We start from the raw sequence: 12531 nt of genomic DNA on the forward strand, positions 1-12531 counted from the left end.
TCTATATAAATGAGAGTGCAATTCCAAGTTCTAAGAGTGGATTCAATAAGGAATTAATAAGTTAGGGAATTTACTTGGTAAGTTCGGTTCAGCTTATTGGAAGCTCAGTAATATAGGTCCATGGTCCCCATTCTAGTTGAGACCATACTGCTTGTAAGACTCAGATAATTGATTTTAATTAATCAATTATAATTCTAAAAATTAGACTATGTCTAGTTTATGAATTTTCACTAAGCAAGGGCAAAATTGTGAAGAAAAGAGATTCTAGTTCTATATAAATGAGAGTGCAATTTCAAGTTCTAAGAGTGGATTCAATAAGGAATTAATAAGTTAGGGAATTTACTTGGTAAGTTCGGTTCAGCTTATTGGAAGCTCAGTAATATAGGTCCATGGTCCCCATTCTAGTTGAGACCATACTGCTTGTAAGACTCAGATAATTGATTTTAATTAATCAATTATAATTCTAAAAATTAGACTATGTCTAGTTTATGAATTTTCACTAAGCAAGGGCAAAATTGTGAAGAAAAGAGATTCTAGTTCTATATAAATGAGAGTGCAATTCCAAGTTCTAAGAGTGGATTCAATAAGGAATTAATAAGTTAGGGAATTTACTTGGTAAGTTCGGTTCAGCTTATTGGAAGCTCAGTAATATAGGTCCATGGTCCCCATTCTAGTTGAGACCATACTGCTTGTAAGACTCAGATAATTGATTTTAATTAATCAATTATAATTCTAAAAATTAGACTATGTCTAGTTTATGAATTTTCACTAAGCAAGGGCAAAATTGTGAAGAAAAGAGATTCTAGTTCTATATAAATGAGAGTGCAATTCCAAGTTCTAAGAGTGGATTCAATAAGGAATTAATAAGTTAGGGAATTTACTTGGTAAGTTCGGTTCAGCTTATTGGAAGCTCAGTAATATAGGTCCATGGTCCCCATTCTATTTGAGACCATATTGCTTGTAAGACTCAGATAATTGATTTTAATTAATCAATTATAATTCTAAAAATTAGACTATGTCTAGTTTATGAATTTTCACTAAGCAAGGGCAAAATTGTGAAGAAAAGAGATTCTAGTTCTATATAAATGAGAGTGCAATTCCAAGTTCTAAGAGTGGATTCAATAAGGAATTAATAAGTTAGGGAATTTACTTGGTAAGTTCGGTTCAGCTTATTGGAAGCTCAGTAATATAGGTCCATGGTCCCCATTCTAGTTGAGACCATACTGCTTGTAAGACTCAGATAATTGATTTTAATTAATCAATTATAATTCTAAAAATTAGACTATGTCTAGTTTATGAATTTTCACTAAGCAAGGGCAAAATTGTGAAGAAAAGAGATTCTAGGTTTTATTTATTAATTAAGAGACTCTATATGTCTAATTAATAATTATGTTAAATGAGAATATTATTTAATAATTTATTTTAGTTATTAAATAATTAGTTTTGGCATTTAAATGGTTAGAATTGAAAAATTTGCGTTTTTGAGAAAATTGAAATGAAAATTATCAAAATTGCAAAATACCAAGTGGGGCCCATTAACACCATGGCCGACCACTTGGAGAGGCTTTTTCCAATTATTATTTTCATTATTTTAATGGCAAATAATTACTAACCTAAACCTAGTGGTTACCTATAAATAAATAGAGATGGCTCACACCAAAATAAGAGATTCAAGTGATTCAAGAGATTGCCTTCAGAAAAATTGAGCCACTCACTATCCTTCTATAGCCGACCTCTCTCTCTCTCTCTCTCTCTCTCTCTCTCTCTCTCTCTCTCTCTCTCTCTCTCTCTCTCTCTCTCTCTCTCTCTCTCTCTCTCTCTCTCTCTCTCTCTCTCTCTCTCTCTCTCTCTCTCTCTCTCTCTCTCTCTCTCTCTCTCTCTCTCTCTCTCTCTCTCTCTCTCTCTCTCTCTCTCTCTCTTCTTCTTCTAATTTTGAAAACCTTGAGTGATAGAGTAGTGCCCACACACATCAAGTGGTACCTCAATCATAGTCTGGAAGATCGTGAAGAATCCAAATTGAAGAGAAGGACATTCGGACTCAGATCTTGGTGATACTCTGCGATAGAAAGGATACAAGGGTTAGAGATCTGAGTGGAAGGAGACATATTATTCCGGTGCAACCAATGTAAGGTTTCCTAAACTTTATATGTGTTTATTATCGTTTTAGAAGTTCATATTTAGGATGTTAAACAACATACTTGTTAGTAAATCAAAGATCCTGGTAAAATAAATTCCAACAACTGGCCTCAGAGCCATGGTAATTGATTTACTTTCAAGAAATTAGGACTTAAAACGATTTGTGTGTGATTTAGATGGTTTAATGTTGATCTGTGTGTTATTTGATGATTGATTGATGTTTGTAAATTTTATGAACAATAATTGAATTTTCATTTATGGAATTATTGTTATTGGATAGTTTGGAAAAAAATAAGCAATTCACTTTTTTACAGAACTTAATTTCAATTTTATTTGAATTAGTTATGATTTTTTGAAGTTTTGAAAAAAGATAGGAGGATCACACACACCCCACGCGAGCGGAACCGAGTTTCCCTCGGTCAGATGCATGTTCGCACATGATTTTGTCCGAGCGACACGCCCAGGGGTGTCTCATACCCCTTTCCGCGCGCAAAAATCATGCAAGTTACTCCTTGCGCCGAGTTTTCTTGGCTGATCTCCTTGTGGCGCGCGGGGATGAGTATGCAACTGCATACCATCCGTACAGCTCACATTTTTTTTTTGTTTTCTTCGATTTTTCATGCTATTTCATGGAATTAACTTCCCATTTTTTGTGTAGTTTTGTATTTTGATTTTTACTTTTCATATTTCAAATCTAATTATCACAAATAAATTAATTTGAATTTTTTAAAAATTAATTTAAGATATTAGTGTAATTTGAACTTGAAAATAGGTAAAAATCTATCCTTTTTTGCTTAATTTTTTATCTTATTTTTAAATTTGATTATTTTATCTTATTTTTAAATTTAAGGTTAGATATTAATATTTTTTAAATCATTTGACCTTATTTAAATTTAAAATAAGATTACTATAATCATGATAGTTTGAATAGAAGTAAGATATTTTGCTAACTTTTAAATTTTGTTAATTTTTTTATTTATTTAAATTAAAGTATAAAATCAGAAAAGGATTGTGACAGTCAGTAGTCCCGTGATCCGTAAGGGGAAATACCGGGTAAGCTGTGCAATCCCACATCGCCTGGGGAAGGTCAAGTGGGATGATTCTGAGTGTGTAGGTATGAGACTACACAGTTGAAGAGGGCTTAAATGAATTGATTGGTACTACCTATATCAACAAGGTGCATCTTGTTTTTCGGTAGCCCATCACGAAAAAACTCCACAGTTAAGCGTGCTTGACCTGGGGCAATTTCAGGATGGGTGACCTACTGGGAAGTTTTCCCAGGAAGCGTGCGAGTGAGGACAAAGCACGCTGGAAACACTCGTGTTGGTATGTAGGGTCAGTCATCAATCCAGGAAGCAGCCAGAGTGGCGTACTCGTGTATAAGAGCCATTCATTCTGTGGGTGTAAGGACCCAATAGAGGCTTGAAACGGGGACGTTACAAGGATATTTAATTATCATTTTATTTTATTGCATATTTAATTTATAAAATAACATGAAATTTAAAAAGATGGTTAGCAATTTTTTTTTTTAAAATGATATTTAGGTTAGTTGAAACCTAATTTTTCAAAAATTATAGGTTTAATTTTAAATATTAATATATTTTATTTAAATTTATTTAAAAACGGAAAAAAAATTATTTATTATTTTTCGATTTTTTTTAAATAATTAATTTAAAATTAAATAAATCTTACATCCAACTATCCAACTCAACTTGTTGCAGGAGTATGTGTTTTAGCTTATGTGTAAGTTTTATAAAAACTATTATTGCTTGATCTAAATTGCTATAGTTAACTTGTTGACAGATCCAATGATCTAATTTTAACTCATGGTTCAATTGTCAATAGGTCAAGTAAATAATTTGTAACAATTAAATTTTATATTCTTCTTTCATCTGTGTATGACCTAGTAACATGATAGGATTCATCCAAATTTGTGTGCATGTGTGAGCCAATATATTTACTTTATGTTATAGATGCATATAGGTTGTTCATTTTTTTAATGAACTAGGTTGCTAAATAAAATGTCACACAATGATAGATTTTATTTAGGCCCATTTAGTTTTTGGGCCTATTCAATTAATAACAGTTGTTCATTTTAAGGTTAGATTCCTCTCTTTTAGACCTTGTGTGAGAGTTAGGGGGTCAATAGAAGTGGGTACGACATACTGCACCCAGCTCTCCCTCACATGAACTACCCCAATTGTGAAGGCCCATTTGCGTGATTTGGATAAATGTACTAGATTAATTAAATTAGTTTAACCTAATAAAATTGATTAGCAATATAATTAACTTTTAAAATATATGAAATTTGTTTTTCATTTTAATATTTTAAAGTTAATTTTAAGAAAAACACTCTTAGTTTAATGAAATTATTTCTAGATAAACTATCTGTATTTTTCTTGTATTTAATTAAATAAAGAATTATAACTAACTAGATTCTTTCTGAAGCTTATTTTAATTATTTCATTAAATATTCCTATTTAAGTTGAAAATTAGTTATTTCTAACTAATTTTAATTATCAACTTAAATTTGAATATCTTTTGAATTTAAAATTAAGTTGAGGAATTCTAGGAATTAGTTATTGAACATTCTTAAGATATTGTTTTTTAAGTTGATATATTTTTTTAAATTCTTAAATCAACTTAAAATGGAAAAATTTTAAATTAGGTGGTTACAACTTAATTTTGATATTTAATTAAATTTTATTTGAAAAATATTTAAGTTGGATATTTTAGATTTTTTTCTATAACAATTTAAATTAGTTTTTTTTTTCAAATTTAAGAAAAACACTTAGTTAATTGAAATATATTGTACATAGTTATTTCTATTACTAGTTTTTTTTTCTAATATTACAATAGGAAAATATTTTAGATTAAAAATTAATTGTTTAATAATTAATTTTTTACCAACAAAGTATATTTTTCTAGTATTAAACTAGAATTAATAATTAAGTCTCCTCTATACTTAATTATTTATTTCTTGAATTTAATACATTTAATTAAATTAAAAATTAAATATCTAAGTTGATTTTCATCATGATACTTAGATATTATTTATTTTCATGATATTTAATTATATAGATAATTATTTTAAGTTTGAAATTTTTTTAAATTTCATAACAACTTAAATTTGAATAATTTTCAATATATATTTTTTATTTTATTAATCAATTTTTGAAATTGCATTTAATTATGTAAGATATTTTTGAATTTTTCTTGAAAAATAGATTAAAGTTGTAAATTAATTATTTATTTTAATTAATTTTGAATCAACTTAAATCAATGATTTTTTCATTTAATGATTAATTTAAAATAAATGAACTAAAATATATTATAATTAGAAAATGAATTAATTAGTCAAAGAAAATCTAGATAGATATTTTTTTAAGTATTTTTCTAGTAGTGTTTAATTTATTTTTATTTTATTTTAGAGAATTTCGAAAATTGTATTATTATATAATTTAATTTTTTGAAATGCAATATATTTATAGAAAATTAAATTTGAGTTGCAAATTAATTTAAATTAATACAACTTAAATTAAATAATTTTCTTAATATTTATTGAAAAATTATTACTAAGATGGAAATAATTCATTTTATTTTCATATCCATGTAAGTATAATTTTATAAATATTAAATTAAATTTTATTTAGAATTTTATTCTAAATTAGAAATTTTAATTAAATAAATATATATTTAAAATAAATAGATTAAAATAAATAATTAAAGAAAATACGTTTTAAATAATGAGCTTTATTATTATTAGGATATCCGATCTCCATTATTGGTTTTACATATTTATTGTTTTAGTGAGTAATCCTCCCTAATGGAGGAACGTTCATTAGCAAGTTAGCACCGTAGAATCTCGAAAGATAAGTACTCCTTGTAAGCGTTTTATTTTAGTATGGATCACTCTAATGGTGGCAACTTTAATGAGGCTTACAAAAGTATGAAACAATGATGGAAGCTCATAAGATAGAATAGCCTTGACTCTCGCCTAAACGGGACAACGCTTGATTCACATCTTGATCGAATAAAAGGTTGCTAGAATGTTTATTATTTTAGATGAGCTGACAACTCTATTCAATGGATGGTAGCTTTGACTCTCGCCTAAACGGGACACTGATATCAGTTTGTTGAAAACCTTGGAAATTATTTAGGATTGTATATTTTAGTATTTTCACTTGTCATTCCTACTTGCTATGTGCTAATAACTTCTGAATGAGATTTTGTGTTAAACCTTAATTGATTTCTATTAATTGTTATTTGTAGTATCCAATATGACCATGACCAATCCCATGCTATCACTTTTGACTGATAATAAGCTGAGTGGATCTAACTTCCCAAAATGGAGAGAGAACATTAACATTGCTCTCATAGGTGAAAGTGCCTTGTTTGTGTTAACTGAACCGTCTCCTGAACAGCCGGGTGACAATGCAACCAAAGTTGTTAAAGAGAAGTACGAGCATTGGCAGAATGCTAACAACAAAGCTCGATACTTCATGCTTTCCAGCATGGTTGACACCTTGAAAACAAGGTTTGCAAACACTGTCACGGCTGCAGAATTCATGACGCAGTTAACTGAGATATTCAGAATGGCATCAATTCAGTCTCGCTTTGATGTGACAAAGAAATTTATCAATGCACGGATGGAACCCCATCAGAATGTGCGTGATCACCTTCTCCAGATGGCAAGTTATTTCCAGGAAGCCCAGAATCATGGAGCTGAAATGGATCAGACAACTCAAGTGAGTCTTATCTTGAATAGTCTAACTCCAGCTTTTCTGCCCTACACATCAAATTATGTCATGAATAAGAAGGAACAAGACTTTCAGACTTTAGTCAATGACCTTCAGACATATGAAAATTTGATTGGAGGACCCAAGTAGAAAGGGACTAAACCTCATAATTCTGGAAATGGTAATAGGACGATTAAAGCTGAGGCAAACTTTGCCTCTACTTCCAAACCCAAGACAAAGAAGAAGTGGAAGAATAGCAAGAAGCCTGTTCAAGCTATGAAAACAGTTAAAAAGAAAAAGGCTGCTACTCCTAGTGATACACTAAAAGGAAAGTGCTTCTACTGCAATGAAAAAGGCCATTGGAAACCCCAATGTCCTAAACTTCTTGCAAAGAAACAAGGTATTTCTTTTCCTATAAACTGATGAGTTTTAGTGAATTATTATCCATTTGGATTATTAATTCTGGACCTACTAACCATGTTTATTTATTTTTCTTCTTATTATAGCCCAAGCTGCTTGAACTCGGATGCTATCTTAGCGAGTTGAATTGGAAAGTTGGACAAAGGGGTGGAGTTCGTCAGAGATGAAGATGAAGCTCGTTTTTATTATTTATTTTTGAATTAATTGTTTTAGTTTCAGAACAGTTTGTATTTCAATTATTAGTTTGGGATTTTATTCCCTATTTTTTCATATTGTTGCAAACAATTCCTTTAATTTTGGAAGATTTTTAATAAAGTTTTCGATTTTGGAAATAAATTGCAATTTTTGAATTGAGCTTCATTTACTTTATCTTTAAAACCATACCAATTATATTTATATGTTTTAATAATTGTATGTGTATGTGTTTTTATTATTGATACAAATTCTATAGTATCTTAAACTCTTCAAAGAGTTAATACTACATAAACACTTAGAATTACTTTTCTATGTTTATGAATAATTGTTAATTCTAAAACAATTATTAAGAATTTGTTTAATAGAAAGATCTTTTGATCTGATAGGGGTGGAGAAAAATTTAAGAATAATATGCAGTTCAACGATCTTTTATATCTATTGAACTCTAGATTATATTCGAAACTCCACATGATCTCTATAACACTTAGAGAACCGTGATCTCTACATCCCTTAGGGGTGGATCATAATATCTATATACTTAGGGGTGGACTATATACCACAGTACTCTTTGTCACACATAATTTTAAACATGGAAGTAATATAATGAATTAGCAATTATCAGAATAAATTCTTGATCTTGATTATATGTTCCAGTTTATATTTACTGTTGTAATAGAAATTGATACCAATAAAGTTCTTTGACAATGTATCACACTACCTTATTTGAGTGGGAGAATTTTAAAATTCTTTACCCATCTTCATTTGGTTGACACTTGTGATAGGAACTTAAGAACACTACTGAGAAAGTAAATCTAACCATTCATGTGGATAGAAATAACTTATCAGAATTATGAGAATAAGATAGAAGAATTCTTGCATAGTCTATTCGAATGACTTGAGCAAAGATTTATAATCCTCCTAAAATTTTATGGTATCTCAATTTGATTACTTAATCTCTAGCAAGTTTTTTACACTTAATTTAAAATACTAGATTGCTATGTTGATGACTTAGTCTTAAAGGAACTTACAGTTTTAGACTAAGATAATATGTCACAACTAGATATCCCTCAAAACAATAGTAAGAGGTTAAATGTATAATTTAACCAGACACCTACTGTTGAGTGGGGGCCATCTGAGATGTAATCAAATAAGGAACATTAAGGGACAGTCAAGAAAGATTTATGAAAGTGACCTATATGTTAGATAATAAGGAACTATATATTAGTAATCCTTATATCTACACCAACTCATTAAGAATTCGAGATGGTGGTTACTTTGGGGGTGGAGGAGTTATTCTAGAAGAGTGTAAAAACCCATCTATAATAATTCAAGCTCCATCAGTGAAGATATATAACTTCGTAAATTCGAAATTACCAGAAAGTTATTCAACTGAAGAAAATTCTACACTGTATTATCTCTATTTCATTCTTTAAAGAATGAGAGATATGTCTTCTGTTTATTCAGATGTACTTAATAAGCAGTAAGGATTTTAGTATCCCTTGATGAGTAATGCATATAGTAAAGGACGTTGCATAATGTTTTACGAATTTGGTTCCAGAAATTTGGGTTGAGTCAAATATACTACATTTGATCTGAAGATCAAGACAACAGATTAATCGGAATGCACAACCTGTTTTATGTTAGTGCAAGTGGGAGTTTGTTGGGATTTTATGCCCTAAATAAAACCCATTGCAATCTAATCTGATTTGTTATCAATAAGAGATTAGAAGTGATTTATGTTAACATGTAGTTTTCATGTTTATGGTTTAATATATGTACAAAATCTGTTAAGTCCAGAATATATAGTCATTCACAATTGCAGTGATGTCAACACAGTGGAATGTGATTGTGATTATATGATTCGAAAGACTAAGTCCCTGTTTCATCAGTGCTTTGAATTTACACTGATGTGATAATCAGCGATGAAGTGTACTTACACTTTGCATAAGTGTTATGTTCTTTCCAAGACATTGGCAAAGTATACTAGTTTCGAACGTATGGAGTATACATTGGACTGGACCGATATTGATCTTAGTTAAAATATTATAGTACTTACCGTTGTATCTTTCCAAGTCAATATCACTAGTTGATCTTAGATCAAAAGATCTAAATCATGATATGCTTAGGCTCAATCTCAGGAGTGCTATTCAAGTTCTTTGATTTGTTAGTTAAGCCTACTTTTGGGTCAGGGTGATACGTACATTATGGGAACATGATAGTATGATTGAGTGGGAGCGCTAAACATAAATATGGAATCTATAGCTTCTATAGGTGTTTAGAAGTCAAGTGATGATTTCCTTCGAGCTTAGCTAAATAAAAGTAAATGGAAGAGCTCTTGTTTCAATGATTATATTTTAGTTCACTAAAACATCATTTACAGGTAGCTAAGTGTTTTAAGGAGCAAAATACATTGAGGGATGAAACGGTAAATTTATCCCTACTCAGTGTAAATCAACTATATAGAGGATCTTTGATCAATTGAGATTATAACGATGGTTAAATGTGATAGTGTATCTATATGGTGGAACATATAGAGCGTTCTATATAAATGAGAGTGCAATTCCAAGTTCTAAGAGTGGATTCAATAAGGAATTAATAAGTTAGGGAATTTACTTGGTAAGTTCGGTTCAGCTTATTGGAAGCTCAGTAATATAGGTCCATGGTCCCCATTCTAGTTGAGACCATACTGCTTGTAAGACTCAGATAATTGATTTTAATTAATCAATTATAATTCTAAAAATTAGACTATGTCTAGTTTATAAATTTTCACTAAGCAATGGCAAAATTGTGAAGAAAAGAGATTCTAGGTTTTATTTATTAATTAAGAGACTCTATATGTCTAATTAATAATTATGTTAAATGACAATATTATTTAATAATTTATTTTAGTTATTAAATGGTTAGAATTGGAAAATTTACGTTTTTGAGAAAATAGAAATGAAAATTGTCAAAATTGTAAAATACCAAGTGGGGCCCATTGACACCATGGCCGGCCACTTGGAGAGGCTTTTTTCAATTATTATTTTCATTATTTTAATGCCAAATAATTACTAACCTAAACCTAGTGGTTACCTATAAATAGATAGTGATGGCTCACACCAAAATAAGAGATTCAATTGATTTAGGAGATTGCCTTTAGAAAAATTGAGCCACTCACTATCATTCTATAGTCTCTCTCTCTCTCTCTCTCTCTCTCTCTCTCTCTCTCTCTCTCTCTCTCTCTCTCTCTCTCTCTCTCTCTCTCTCTCTCTCTCTCTCTCTCTCTCTCTCTCTCTCTTCTTCTTCTTCTAATTTTGAAAACCTTGAGTGATAGAGTAGTGCCCACACACATCAAGTGGTACCTCAATCATCGTCTGGAAGATCGTGAAGAATCCAAATTGAAGAGAAGGACATTCGGACTCAGATCTTGGTGATACTCTGCGACACAAAGGATATTAGAGATCTGAGTGGAAGGAGACATATTTTTCTTTTGCAACCAATGTAAGGTTTCTTAAACTTTATATGTGTTTATTGTCGTTTTAGAGGTACATATTTAGGATGTTAAACAACATACTTGTTAGTAAATCTAAGATCTTGGTAAAATAAATTCCAACAACTAGCCTCAGAGCCATGGTAATTGATTTACTTTCAAGAAATTTGGACTTAAAACGATTTGTGTGTCATTTGGATGGTTTCATGTTGATCTGTGTTATTTGATGATTGATAGATGTTTGTAAATTTTATGAAAAATAATTGAATATTCATTTCTGGAATTATTTTTATTAGATAGTTTGGAAAAAAAATAAGCAATTCACTTTTTTACAGAACTTAATTTCGATTTTATTTGAATTAGTTATGATTTTTTGAAGTTTTGAAAAAAGATAGGATGATCACACACACACCCCACGCGAGCGGAACCGAGTTTCCCTCGGTCAGATGCATGTTCGGACATGATTTTGTCCGAGCGACATGCCCAGGGGTGTCTCATACCCCTTTCCGCGCGCGGAAATCATGCAAGGGACTCCTTGCGCCGAGTTTTCTCAGCTGATCTCCTTGTGGCGCGCGGGGATGAGTATTCAACTGCATACCATCCGTACAACTCACATTTTTTTTTTTTTCGTTTTCTTCGATTTTTCATGCCATTTCATGGAATTAACTTCCGATTTTTTGTGTAGTTTTGTATTTTGATTTTTACTTTTCATATTTCAAATCTAATTATCAGAAATAAATTAATTTGAATTTTTTAAAAATTAATTTAAGATATTAGTGCAATTTGAACTTGAAAATAGGTAAAAATCTATCCTTTTTTGCATAATTTTTTATCTTATTTTTAAATTTGATTATTTTATCTTATTTTTATATTTAAGGTCAGATATTAATATTTTTTAAATTATTTGCTCTTATTTAAAGTTAAAATAAGATTACTATAATCATGATATTTTGAATAGAAGTAAGATATTTTGCTAACTTTTAAATTTTGTTATTTTTTTTTATTTATTTAAATTATATTATAAAATCAGAAAATGATATTTAATTATCATTTTATTTTATTGCATATTTAATTTATAAAATAACATGAAGTTTAAAAGATGGTTAGCAAATTTTTTTTTTTTGAAATGATATTTAGGTTAGTTGAAACCTAATTTTTCAAAAATTGAGGGTTTAATTTTAAATATTAATTTATTTTATTTAAATTTATTTAAAAACGGAAAAAAAATTATTTATTATTTTCGATTTTTTTAAAATAATTAATTTAAAATTAAATAAATCCTACATCCAACCATCCAACTCAACTTGTTGGAGGAGTATGTGTTTTAGCTTATGTGTAAGTTTTATAAAACCTATTATTGCTTGATCTAAATTACCATGGTTAACTTGTTGACAGATCCAATGATCTGATTTGAACCCATGGTTCAATTGTAGTAGGTTAAGTAAATAATTTGTAAGAGGTAAATTTTACATTCTTTTTTCATCTGTGTATGACCTAGTAACATGATAGGATCCATCCAAATCTGTGTGTCTGTGTCAGCCTATATGTTTACTTTATGTTATAGATGCATAT

This window comes from Cannabis sativa, chromosome 6 (assembly GCF_029168945.1).
Source record: "Cannabis sativa cultivar Pink pepper isolate KNU-18-1 chromosome 6, ASM2916894v1, whole genome shotgun sequence".
NCBI lineage: Eukaryota > Viridiplantae > Streptophyta > Magnoliopsida > Rosales > Cannabaceae > Cannabis > Cannabis sativa.